This window comes from Ovis canadensis, chromosome 16, assembly GCF_042477335.2.
Source record: "Ovis canadensis isolate MfBH-ARS-UI-01 breed Bighorn chromosome 16, ARS-UI_OviCan_v2, whole genome shotgun sequence".
NCBI lineage: Eukaryota > Metazoa > Chordata > Mammalia > Artiodactyla > Bovidae > Ovis > Ovis canadensis.
Window position 1 is genome coordinate 69038598 of NC_091260.1, and position 13339 is coordinate 69051936.

A 13339-nucleotide genomic window follows, 5' to 3' on the forward strand; every position below is an offset into this window, starting at 1 on the left:
TTTGCCCAGGGGAAAACGCAATCAGTGGCCCCTCCCTCTTCGATCCCCCCCTCCCCTCCCCTCTCAACACCCTCCTGCTTCTCTCCCTCTTATTTCTCCACACCAGCCACACAAATACACTCCCCGCCCAGGAGAACCTTCCCCTACCATCCTCATCAAGTCATCCAACCCAGAAATAGGGTGGGTGGGGGGGGGGGGGATGGCGGGGGTACAGATATTCACTTCAGGAAGAAGCCATCTCTACACATCCTCTTCCTGCAAGGTCCATCACTTCCATGAGGAATCGCCCTCCCTGAGCTCTATTCCCTGGAGTTTTCCACAAAGCCTCCCTAGTCGAGGCACGCATCCCCCAATAGAGCCGGGCCGGGAAGGAATGGGCTGTCTCTGACCTCCACCTGCTCTCTGCTCTGCCTGGTCCACCCTTCCTCTGTCCGAATCCTTGGCCTCGGTAGAGGTTTGCAGGGTCTCCAGGGCTTAAGTCTCTCCCCAGTGTCCCTATGCTGGGACGGCTGAGATCTGTGGCCATTTCCCCGTTGGTTCCTTTCCCGTAGTAAGTATGCCTTTGGAGTTCAACCCGCCCTTCCGGACTTGACCTGATGACTCACTTCCTTCAAGTGTGGACGGTACTAGTCCTGCTTAAGCAGTTGCCATGCACAATCCACTCACCTTTCATCCCCAGGCTTCAAGGGCGTTTGGTTGCTGCTGACTTCCAGCACTTGGGAAGGCAGATTCGAGGTAAGACTCCTGTTTGCACATCATGTCCTGTGGGCCCACACACTGTACCCCCATTTGAGAGAAACTCAAGGTAGAAGGGTCCCCATGGGAATGAAGATGCCAGGGGAATGAAGGTCCATGGGGCCTTGACTTTCTGATTGGCCATCCACCGAAGACAGGAGGCTTTCTTCCAGATATGAACTTCTGGACTCCGTCTCTTGACTTGGAATGACCTGGGGCATGAGGTAGGCCTGCCGGCCCAATGGAGCAACCACGTGTGGACAGGACAGAGGCTTGCCTCTCCCTGGATCTACCTGGGAGAGCTTCTCTGCTTCCTCACCTTTCTGGTGCAAGGCTCTTATCTCTGGTTCTTTGCAAGAAGGTTTTGATCCAGTCGCCTAGCCCCGCCTGCCCAAATGTGATCAGGAATTGGTGAGTGGGAGACTTGGTCAAAGGCTGGGATCTCAACCCCCCACCCTCACCCCACCCATGGAAGGATTCTGTGAGGTTTCCTTTCAGGACTGCAGATGGCTCGGGGATCCCATCCCCTGGCCTTTGAAGGCTGAGACATCCCTGGGTGCATGGGAGACAATCCATTACTTCCAGAGGCCTAGGCTTCCTCTTGCCCACGGCCAGACGTGGTTGGCTGAAAGGCACTGAAGCGCACTGGCATCTCTCCGCGTGAGAGATCTTGTCTGGTGTCCTCTGGGAAGGCCTTGCCTCCGCAAAGGAACACCAAGGCTTCGCTCCCGCAGTGACTTTGAAATAATTCCCTGGGCTTCCGGCTCCTGGATGGCGTATCACAGAGGTGCTCATATGTCAGCTGGATGGCTTTACTAGAATTCCCTGAGTGAACCCACCAGGGCCTGGTGTTCCCAGTCAGGCATGGTTACAGTGTATGGATTCAGCTTCTCTGGTAGACAGGCAGGGGTCTGTTCTCACAGGTGAGTTGTGGCAGGTCGTGTCTCTCAAAGAATTAGACTTTGGGTCTCGGGTCTCTCCCCAGTATGCCTCCGGGCGAGAGATGCTTCTGTGTGTTACCGGTCTTTTCAAAGGAACAGTTTTTGAGTTGTGCTGGATGTCTTCTCTCCCCTTTGTGGCAGTTGATCCATCCTGGTGAAATCCCATCCTGGTGGCAATGTCCACGGGATGCAGGAGCTGCCTCGGGGATGGGACAGGGGTGTCGTATGGGGAACGTAGTGGAAGAAAGCCTGAGGGTTAAGAGGCTGGTCGGCCGCAGGGCCAGGTTGCCCAGGAACAGGCCCTCCCGGGCTCAGGCCTATAAGAAGAGGATCTTGTGCTTAGTGCTAGGCATCTGCCCCTTTTCGCGTAGCCTGCGAAAAGCCTCCCTGAGATGCTTGGGTTGGAGTGGGGGCTTCTCGCCCCACTTCTCACAAATCTCTAGGGCTTCTTCCACCACCTGCCCGACGAAGACCTTGGCCATTCCGGACATGGCAATGACCACGTTCTGGGATACCGGCGTGCCGGCCACGGCCTGGATCAGACGTTTGATGGTGGATTTGGGGAAGGCTGAGCGGCGAAACACTTCGTAACGGTTCAGCTGCTCCTCACTCATAGCAGCCACGAGGGTTCTCATCTTCTGGGCCTCCTCTTCATCCACTTCCCGTTGCCTGCCTCTCTTGCCCTTGGTGTTCACTTTCCATCTCTTGGCCACAGGGGGACGTGAGAAGGAGTCTGCCTCTTCACCTGCCCTTGGCTGTGGGCAGCCCTGACGCACGGACTCACTGCCTTCCTCGTCAGAGGCTTCCCTGGCTTTCTGGGCTGGGTCTCCCGGCAGGATGCAGCCTGGGTTGCTGGGTTCCAGTCCCAGGGGCATGCCTGGTGCCTCCCACGACACACCCAGGTTCGGACCTTGGTCCGGGAGCCACGCCCTGGTCTTGTCCATCCTGGCGCTGGGTCAAAGACTAGCTCAGAAAGCTAGAGTCCTGAGCCCTTCCTGCTGCAGAGTCCTAGGCAGAGAAACGCTCTCAGCTGCAATCCCTTAAGAGGCAGGATCCTCCTGAAACGGGCCTGGGCCCAGCCCCTTTATATAAGGCTAGGGCTGAAGCCACGCCCACCCGGAAGTCAGATGATGCCTCAGTAGCCTCCCAGCCAGGGCCTGGGCTCCTCCCACTGCCCCAGGCAAGGGGCGGGGCCAGGGTGCGCCTCCCGGGCCGCAGGCGGGGGCCAGCTGCTGGCAGCCTCCCAGGATTCTTCCTGCCTCAGTTTCTGAACCCTTCATCTTGGGCCACGATGGAAATGTAGACATGTCCTCAGAAGACCTGTCTCTCAAAGCTGCCTTTTGAAAGCCTTCCAGCAGGCAGCCCAAGAGCCCAAGTCCTCTCTCCCCTGCTCCTCAGAACAGGCTGGCTGGCTTGTGGGGTGATGGCGAATCCAGAAAGCCCAGAGAGTTCACTACTCTGGGAGACTTTCTTGCCATTCCAGGGTGTCCCCAGACCATCCTCTCCCCCAAGGCACAGACATGAAAATAGGTCGATGGGCTGGCCTATGGGGGAGGCTTCCACCTTGCTCTGGAAATGCTCTTCAATTTGCCTAGGGGCAAAAGCAATCAGACCCCCTCCCACTCCCTTCCCCTCTCAACACCCTCCGGCTTCTCTCCCTCGTATTCCCCAACGCTAGCCACACAAATCCACTCCCCGCCCAGGCGAAGGTTTCCCTACCACCCTGATCGAGACATCCAGCGCAGAAGTAAGGTGGCTGTGGTGGGGGTGAGTGAGGTACAGACGTTCATTTCGGGAAGAAGCCACCTCTACACATCCTCTTCCTGCAAGGTCCATCACTTCCATGAAGAATCGCCCTCCCTGAGCGCTATTCCATGGAGATTCACAAAGCCTCCCTAGTCGAGGCACGCATCCCCCAATAGAGCCAGGCCGGGAAGGAATGGGCTGTCTCTGACCTCCACCTGCTCTCTGCTCCACCTGGTCCAATCTTCTGCCCACACCCCTGGCCTTCGTAGAGGTTTTCACGGTCACCAGGGCTTAAGTCTCTCCCCAGTGTCCCTATGCTGGGACGGCTGAGATCTGTGGCCATTTCCCCGTTGGTTCCTTTCCCGTGGTAAGTATGCCTTTTGGCGTTCAACCCGCCCTTCCGGACCTGGCCTGATGACTCACTTCCTTCGAGTGCAGACGCCGCTAGTCTTGCTCAGGTAGATATAGGGAACGGGATGAACGAAAGCCTGAGCGTTAAGAGACTGGTCTCTTGGCCTGACCTGGTGCATGGTAGGCCCACCAGCCCATTGAAGCATAGATGGCTGAGATCTCTGACCATTTCACGGTCGGTTCCTTTCCCTTTGTAATCATGCCTCTGAAATTCTGTCTGCTGTTCTGATCTTCATCTGATGACTGACTTCCTTATCTTGTGTCTGGAGGTATCAAGCACGGTTCATTGACCTTTCCTCCCAATACCATGTCGGGAATTGTGGCTGCTTACTTCCAGCAGTTTCAAATGCAGATTCCTCTGGGAGCAGGTTGTCCTGTGGGCCCCTCACTGTAGCCTCTTTTGGGCCAAAGTCAAGAACTTAAAAATCAGGATCATATAACCACCCTCTTTCTAGAGTCAGCTTCCTCACTGTACTCGCCTTTCTTCTGCAAGACCTCACATCATGAATGGCTTCACCCACGCCAGCGTATTTTCTCACAGGAACATCGCATATCAAGGTTGGAGCAGGGTTTGTGGTTTTCTTTTGATGCACCTGACCAACTTCTCCCCATGTCCTGGCGTGACCCTGGCTCTCTCCAGTGATGAATCCCAGACACCTCTATGTCTTCTATGCAGGACACCGTAGCTATTGGAGTCATGTCCCTCTGTAATGGATGCCTTTGTTCTTAGTCATTTGTTTGAGATTCTGAGACTGCAATCTCTGTGATACCTTGATCTAGACCTCTTTTCATCTAAAACTTTCTAAGCTATTGATGTTTTAAGCACTGTGCTTATTAACTTTCTGTTTTGTCAATTTGACTCAATTAAGGAATTGTCGGTCAGGTGGTATATAGTATTTCTGAGTTTGTCTGTAGTTTTGTTTTTGGAAAATATTTTTGTCTATAGACTGAAGACAGTAGATCAACCTTCATTACTTTGGTGAGCATCATTCAATCTGTTCATGGCCCTACTAGACCGAAAATAGGATGACTAAATTACTCTCTTCTCTTGAGCTAGAACTTCCATATTCTCTTTCCTTCAAACTTCACAGATAGATTGTGTTAGGTCTACAGACTCCAGTACTTACATCAGTGGTGTCTTACCAGGTTTTTAATCTTTTGACCTCAGATTTCTTGATTATACCTTTGCTTTCCCCATTTTCAGCTTTTTGACTTAGTTTTATTATACAGCACATTTTCTTGGTTCTCCAACTTGCAGATAGCATTTCAGGAAATTCTAACCCTTTATAATCATGTGAGCTATTTCCTATAGTAAATTTTTAATATATATACATATATCCTTTGGTTCTATTTCTTTAAATAACTCTAATACCACTATTCCATATATTATGATTTCTTCCAGCAGTCCTTTAAAACTAAAATATGATGCATGTTTTTCATTTTCCTAAGAGATTTCTATTAAAGTTAGTCCACTATCTGACATAGTATTAAAATTGAAGTAAATTAGTACACCTATTGACAAAATCATTGACTTTCATCAGATTTCTTTCAGATTTTATTATCATGAAGTAAAGGCATTGGTATCAGAGTTTTTAACATTTATTTTACTAGTATGAGAAGGTCATTACTATTTGCAGTTTGTGTCCCATTGTGGGGAAGAGGAGTGAATGCTTAAAATCTTTAGATGAAACACAACATTCATGTAAACCATTAATGATCCATACAATGAGCAAAGCTTTGAGTTCTCACCTCTAGTGGAATGGATATAGTTAAAGTGATCCTATGACCTTATGCATCTCAGATTAATGCCATTTTGCAAGACTGATATTACTGTTCATAATTTTCAGAAAGTAGTTAAATATTAAAATATGGAGCTTCTTATTCAAAAATTATTAAATCTGTAAGACAGTATAGAATGTAACCAAGGACAGAGTCCTTCTAATCATGGGGCCTGGTGAAATTGCACAGGTCAAATGAGCCTGACACCAGTCTTGCATGAAAACATTATCCAATTAAAGTTTTTACCCAAGGAAAAGGTGTATTTTAATGAAAGCTTAAGAACTTACTCTTCCCGGGGAAAAAAGGTATGTAATATGCTTCTATACTTCAGTATGGCAGAGACCAAGGGCAGAATACTCAGGCACTGAGAGCAGAATTAGAGGCAATGAACCATAACATCTCCCAAATAGAGATGGTGACAGGAAATAATAAAACTGGAACTAGGCGTATTGATGACAATCAGAGGAAAGCATTCTAGAACAGGGGGTTTAAACTTGAGCCTTATAGCAAGTAAGCAAGAAAAGAGAATATTAGTTTAGCTTATTGCTAAAACAGATTCTCCTATTTCATGAAAAACTATAAACAGGATTATTGCTTGTAATACCCTTAAATATACTTGATTAGAAGGATTTGGGAATTATCGCTGTCTAGCCATCTTATTCCAAGTATCAGCTAATTTACATTTAACCTGTATATTTGTTCTTAAATGAAGGTACATGAAAATAGTTGCCTAATAATTAATGATCAAATTATCCTCCCTCTCTCTCTCTCTCTCTCTCTCACACACACACACACACACACACACAATGAAGACACATTCCTACCAGAGTATATGCACTTATCCCAAATGGAGTTAGAAAAATAGAAGTGGACTGTGCAAAATTCTTATATGTTGAAAAACATGTTCAAAGAATATGGTTTTGAATTTAGCTTAGAACCTGGCAATATGGTTGGTTAACAAACCAGAGAACTGAACTTGTGTAACTAAAATTATCCAAAGATTGTAAAAGTAAAGCAATATATAATATACTAACAAACCTATGAGTTAACTATCCTGTGTTACATTTTCACATTATCTTTTGTTATATTGTTTTTCTTAAGATAAGGCTCTCAAACATCTCAAATACTCTTTCCCAACTATCTTTACATATCTAAATATACTGTGATTCGGGTTTCTCATATGCTTTATCATTTCTGTTTTCTGAATTTTTTTTAAAAAATTTGACCATCTCTTTAGGTTAATCCTCTACATATTATAAGTTATCTGCCGGGGTCCAGCCCCGGTGGATCCAGGGTGATTCGAAGGTGGGGACGGAGTTGGCGTCCTGGAAAAAACTTATTTAATTACAGATATAGAGGGAGATTAGAAACAGATAGTGTAGTAGGAGAATTCGTGGAGAAAAGAGGCTGAATAACTGGTTTACATGGCATACCAATCACCACCTACGTAGGCCACAGGCATCTTTCCATTCTCCCAAAGGAGAGGAGGCACTGAGGCCTCCGCGGTCGGATCTCAGAAGCCCAGGCAGAATTAGCAGGCTTGATGAGTACCCACATTTCAGATGGTAATTCAGCCAGGAAGGCAGAGAGCAAGAAAGAAACGACATGGGGGAATCAGTCTTTCCAGAAACTGATCCGATTTCTTAATTTTGGGGTTTGCTTATATACCTTTTGTTACACATAGGGATGAATACAGAGTCACATGGGAGTCAGCAGTCCTGACCTTTATCAAAATCAGGTGCTTCATATAAATGTATAAAAAAGGTACATCATCTTCCGGCCTTGAGTGAGATCTGCTGACATTTTATGATCCTTTCTTTCTGATAACCAAAAAACTTATTTTTTCCAAGGGTGTTTTTTCTTAAACCAGGCACCACCCTCCAAATAAAGTTGCATTCCTATAGGGTGAGGGTGTAGTGAGTTACAATCAAGAAAGGAATTTATTTAACCCAAGGTTAACATGATTAATCTTAAAGGTTAATACTTATTTCTCCTATATGCTTAAAGGTTAATACTTATTTCTTCCTATATGCTAGTTATATTCATTATAAGGGTAGGGAACATGGAGATTTAGCAGCAAACATCAGCCCAACAAATGAAAATCCTTTCACCAATGCTCCCCTTAAGATCTATTTAGTCTTAAGATAGTGATAAAGTTACATTTTTACATAACAAGGACACAGTGATATATAACAAAGTACAGTGATCTATTACAAAAGAGAAAATCCATTAACTCAAAAAGTCTAGTATTGCTAACATCAAAAACTACTATTATTTCCTTTGCTATATTCCAAATACATTGATTAATATATTCCCAGGTGCCTAAGGATATGGAGGCCTGGCGGCAATCATTGACTCAACAAGAAGAAAAAGCCCTGTGCTAATTAAGACTCTCAAAATACTCCAAAACTCTCTGTGCCATTGACTCAACAAGAAGAAAAAGCCCTGTGCTAATTAAGACTCTCAAAATACTCCAAAACTCTCTGTGCTGTTTATGATTGAGAGGTAGTAAACAATCATGTGCCTAGTGGCAGGAGTATGGATAATCCTGTCACACAAGCTAGTCTGTCAGCAGAGAGGTTTGACCTGAGACATCCTTGTCCCACCCAGAGCAAGGAATTAGCAGCAATTATTGACACAACAAATGAAAAAACCCTTCACCAATATAATTCCTAACCAACAAACTATACTAATAATTTCTAACTCCCCAAAAGAATTTGCCTTTAATAAGTCTAAAACATCTCATGCCTCTCAGATTGGGAGGCTGTAAACAATCACATGTGGCCAGACGAACCTATACAGGCAGGCTAGATAACCTTCAGAGGAGTCCGTAAGCTGAAACACTCTTGTCACACCCAAGAATTTTTATTGCCTTGGAGCTGCACGTTTACTCCTTCTCCAAGAAAAACGGTTATGGGGGAGAGCCCCCCGTAAAGTCAGAGGTGTAGGTGAGAGCATAAAACAGACTCTGGCTTTGGGGTTAGATGCTCAGGAACAGGGGGTTTCCTGAGGCTTGATCACGCCTTTGCTTATGCCAAGCCTCCTTCCTCATGACCTTTGCCATGGGCAGAGTTCCTCACGCTGGCTCCCGGCAGTTATCATATTTCAAACTCATCTTTTCAAAGCTATCCTATCTCCTGCATCTACATCCCTGAGCAAACGAATACAGGTACACATACACACATATACCAAGATACTGAAGGATAAAAACAAATTCACAAGGCCAATCAATAGCAAAATAGACACATTTAGATACAAATATTTTTACATTCTAATTCAATCGATGTTCTGCCTACTGAGCCATGGTATTTCAGTAGGACATCTAGTTCATTGTTACTGATCAGCAATTGCCAGATGTTTAACTATCAGTGAAAACAGCTTTGTGCTCAACCTATGAATGATACCCAGATCAGAGCAAAACAGCTCCCAAACACCACATCATTGTCCCATCTATTGTTCCTAAATCCTAGGCTTACAGCCAGCCAACAAAATCAGCCTTTCTTGGTAGGCTTAATTACCTTTTTTATCCCAGTCATAGCACCCCCAGTAAGAATAACAACCCTGACTAAAGCAAATCACAGTGTTACTATTCTGGAAAGAAAGGTTTGGGTGTGGGTGATAACTGTGCCAGAATTACTTGCCAGGTGGAAACATGGTGGGTGTCATGAGATTTCCCAACAAACACATGTTTGGTTCCCTCCTGACACAAAGGGTTAGATGTGACTCTTTAGATATTTGCTAAATTGTGTCACTCTTTGGGGCCAAAAGAGCCTTAGTTATGAATTTTATAGAGTAGAAAACTGAGGGCCAAAAAAGTTAAGAGGCTCTATCAAATCACACAAACCAGGTTAATATCTGAAATTGAAGTCCCCAGACTCTCCATTTCAACCTATCATCTTTCATAATGTGCTGTTCATTATGTAGTCACAAAATACAATAGCTCAGAAAACATCAGCAAGTTATTGCAGATGGGAAAGTTAGCTTTTATTCTAATTATTGTCTATTTCCTTTACATTGATTAACAAAAATAAAAAATACTCCAATAGATCTTGGAAATGTATCTGTTCTCAAATGCAAAACAAGTGAACAAATAGAAAATTCTTACTAGAGGCTAAAGAAAATATTAGGTATATTCATTAAACTTTTTTGGTGGCTCAGATGGTAAAGAATCTGCCAACGGTGCAGGAGACACAAATTTGATCCTTAGGCCAGGAAGATTCCCTGGAAAAGAGAATGGCAATCCTCTCCAGTATGCTTGCCTGGGAAATCCCATGGCCAGAGGCAAGCTTTATTCCATGGAGTTGAAAAGAGTCAGACTTGACTGAGCAACTAACACTTCACCTCACTTTAAGTATATTCACAGATGGTATGATCATTTAGCTACTGCTGCTGCTGCTAAGTCGCTTCAGTCGTGTGCGACCCCATAGACGGCAGCCCACAAGGCTCCCCCGTCCCTGGGATTCTCCAGGCAAGAACACTGGAGTGGGTTGCCATTTCCTTCTCCAATGGGTGAAAGTGAAAAATGAAAGTGAAGTCGCTCAGTTGTGTCTGACTCTTAGCGACCCCAGGGACTGCAGCCTACCAGGCTCCTCCATTCATGGGATTTTCCAGGCAAGAGTACTGGAGTGGGTTGCCATTGCCTTCTCCGGATCATATAGCTAACTGCAACTAAACCCTTAGTAATAGATTGGCTTCTGAAAAACTAATTTAAAATAATTAAGAATAATTTCTTTCACTATTAAATACCAAGATACCAAAATATTAAAGACATGTGACATCTTTCCATTCTATAATTGTTTAGAAAGAAAACATAAAATTAATAGGAACTGGCTTTTTTTTTTAAGGTTTAGTTAGTATTCTAGGAAGCATGGCACAGCCCAATGTCTTTTGTGTGGGTTTTTGTTTTATTTTTCAATTAAAATGACAGAGATTTATTCTTTCATGATTTGGGAAGGCAAAAGCCCAAAATCAGGAGGTTAGCAGGGTTGGTTCCTTCTGGAGGCAGAATCTGTTCCATGTCTGTCTCTTAGCTTTTAGTTCATGCTAAGTCATTGTTTCAGTCATATCCAACTCTGTGCGACCCTATGGACCATAGCCTGCCAGGATCCTCTGTCCGTGGGATTCTCCAGGCAAGAATGTCAGAATGGGTTACCCATGCCCTCCTCCAGGGGATCTTCCCAACTCGGGGGTTGAACCCACGTGTCTTCCGTCTCCTGCATTGACAGGCGGGTTCCTTACCACTAGCGCCACCTGGGGAGACCACTTTTTTACGCTCCTTGTTTTGTAACTGGATCACTCAAATCGCTGCTTCTCAGAGAAATTCTGAGGAGAGAATAAAAACGAACCAATAAACAATACCCTATTGGGAAGAGAACACAAATTTTGGAGCTTAGGGCTGCTGGCAGAGCAGTAAATTGGAAGAAAAGTTTCAGAAAGGAGGGAGACACAGAGGAAATACTCTAAAACCTGCATAGAAATTTTCCTCAAATCTTTGGCTTATACCTAAACTGTATATGGTTTTGGTGAGGAACCCAGCTGAAAGCAGTAGCTGCAAGGATTAAGACCTGTAAAAGGATTAAGACCTGAAAAAATAAATAAATAAACAAAATCTATATCAGCAGCTGCTTAGTAGTGGAGAGAATTTGTAGCTCAAGTCTGACCTGGCAGAGCTTGACAGATACTTTTGCTTTTCATTGAAACTCTAGAAGGGCAACAGTTTAGGATTAAGAAACACATATCATGGCTAAAACCTATGGCATGAGAATAAGGGCAAAAACCAAAACAAGAACCTACACACAAACCCTAGAAACAAGACTCCAAAAAATCAAGCGATTAGGCTAGGAAATTAATAGCTTTTCAGATAAAATTTAATACTTTCTGGGAAAAGATAGCATAATCCAGGTTTATTATCCAGAATATTAAGTATCTAATCAAAAATTAATAGGCATACAAAAATATATAAATATCACCAAAAACAAAAGAATCAGATCCACATATAACTTAGATGTTGAACTTAACGAGAATTTTGCAGCAGCTAATAAAATTCTGCTAGAATTTAGAGGAAAGGTGGAGAAAATAGAAGGACAGATGTGAAATCTCAGCACAGTTGAAACAAAAAGAATAAAAGAACCAAATGGAAATTTCATATTAAAAATACAGTACTGGAAATAAAATGTTCATTAAAGTGACAACTTCAGGCTAGACCTACAGGAGAAAGAGCCAGTTAATTAACTCAAAGATAAACATTAAGGGAAGGAAATACACAATAATATAGTATCAAAGATAAAAATTAAGGAAAGGAAATACACAATAATATAGTATATGATATTGTAGTACTATATTTTATGATCTGACATGTGTATAACTGAAGTCCCAGAAAGAAATGAGAGCAAGACAGAAGAAATATTTAAAAGTAAAATACCTAAAACATTTTCAAATTGATTTTTTAAAAAAGCATCAATAAACTTCCCAGAAATATGAACCTCAAGCAGGACAAACACAAAGATAAACACATCTAAGCACCTCATTTTCAAGCTAGTGAAAACCAATGATTTTTAAAAATATATTAAAAGCAACTGGAGGAAAAAAACAACACATCACATTCAGGGGAACTGCAGTAAGAATTATGACTGACTTCTCATAAGAAATGATGGAAGATAGAAGATAATAGAATAATATATTTAAAATTCTAAATGGAAAATCTCTCAACTTAATTTTTCACCAATAACTATACCTTTCAACAAAAGAAAGCAAACCACAGTCATTTTCAGATGAAGCTGAGAAAATTTATTATAGGGAAAATTTCTCTCCAAGAAATGCTAAAGGAAATTCTATAGACTGAACAAAGTATCACTAAGTGGGAAAGCAGTTCAACCGGAAGAAATAAAGACATAAGAAAAGGTAAACATTCCAATAAACAGGAAAAATGATTTTTTTAATTTCTTTAAAAGTCAACTGACCATTTAAAGTAAGGAAAAACCTTTTCTGTATTGTGAATGCTAAAATATAGAGCAAAATAAAATATTGGTAATGTGAAAAATACCTAGAGAGAATAGTAAATGGAATTATATGTTATAATATTCTAATCTTACACATAAGGTAGTAAATGTTAATGTAAAGTAGTATCTGATAAGTTAAAGGTATATCTTGTTACACCTACAGCAAGCAAGGAAAAAATGAAATATCTTAGAAGTTCCTATTGTGAATAGAAAACAAAAACAGAGGAGCAGATGCAACCCTCACTGCCGGGGGCCAGCGTGAGGAATTCCGCCCATGGCAAAGGTCATGAGGAAGGAGGCTTGGCATACGCAAAGGCGTGATCAAGCCTCAGGAAACCCCCTGTTCCCAAGCATCTAACCCCAAAGCCAGAGTCTGTTTTATGCTCTCACCTACACCTCTGACTTTACGGGGGGCTCTCCCCCATAACCGTTTCTCTCGGAGAAGGAGTAAACGTGCAGCTCCAAGGCAATAAAAATTCTTGGGAGTAACAAGAGTGTTTCAGCTTACGGACTCCTCTGAAGGTTATCTAGCCCACCTGTATAGGTTTGTCCGGCCACATGTGATTGTTTATAGCCTCCCAACCTGAGAGGCATGAGATGTTTTAGACTTACTAAAGGCAAATTATTTTGGGGAGTTAGAAATTATTAGTATAGTTGGTTAGGAATTATATTGGTGAAGGGTTTTTTCATTTGTTGTGTCAATAATTGTTGCTAATTCGCTGCTCTGGG

General features: G+C 43.4%; 1 pseudogene; it reads right to left on the bottom strand.

The window, feature by feature from the left end:
* Positions 1-1993: 1993 nt before the first annotated feature.
* On the bottom strand, positions 1994-2620 carry LOC138421729 (transcription initiation factor TFIID subunit 11 pseudogene; annotated as a pseudogene).
* Positions 2621-13339: the final 10719 nt, after the last annotated feature.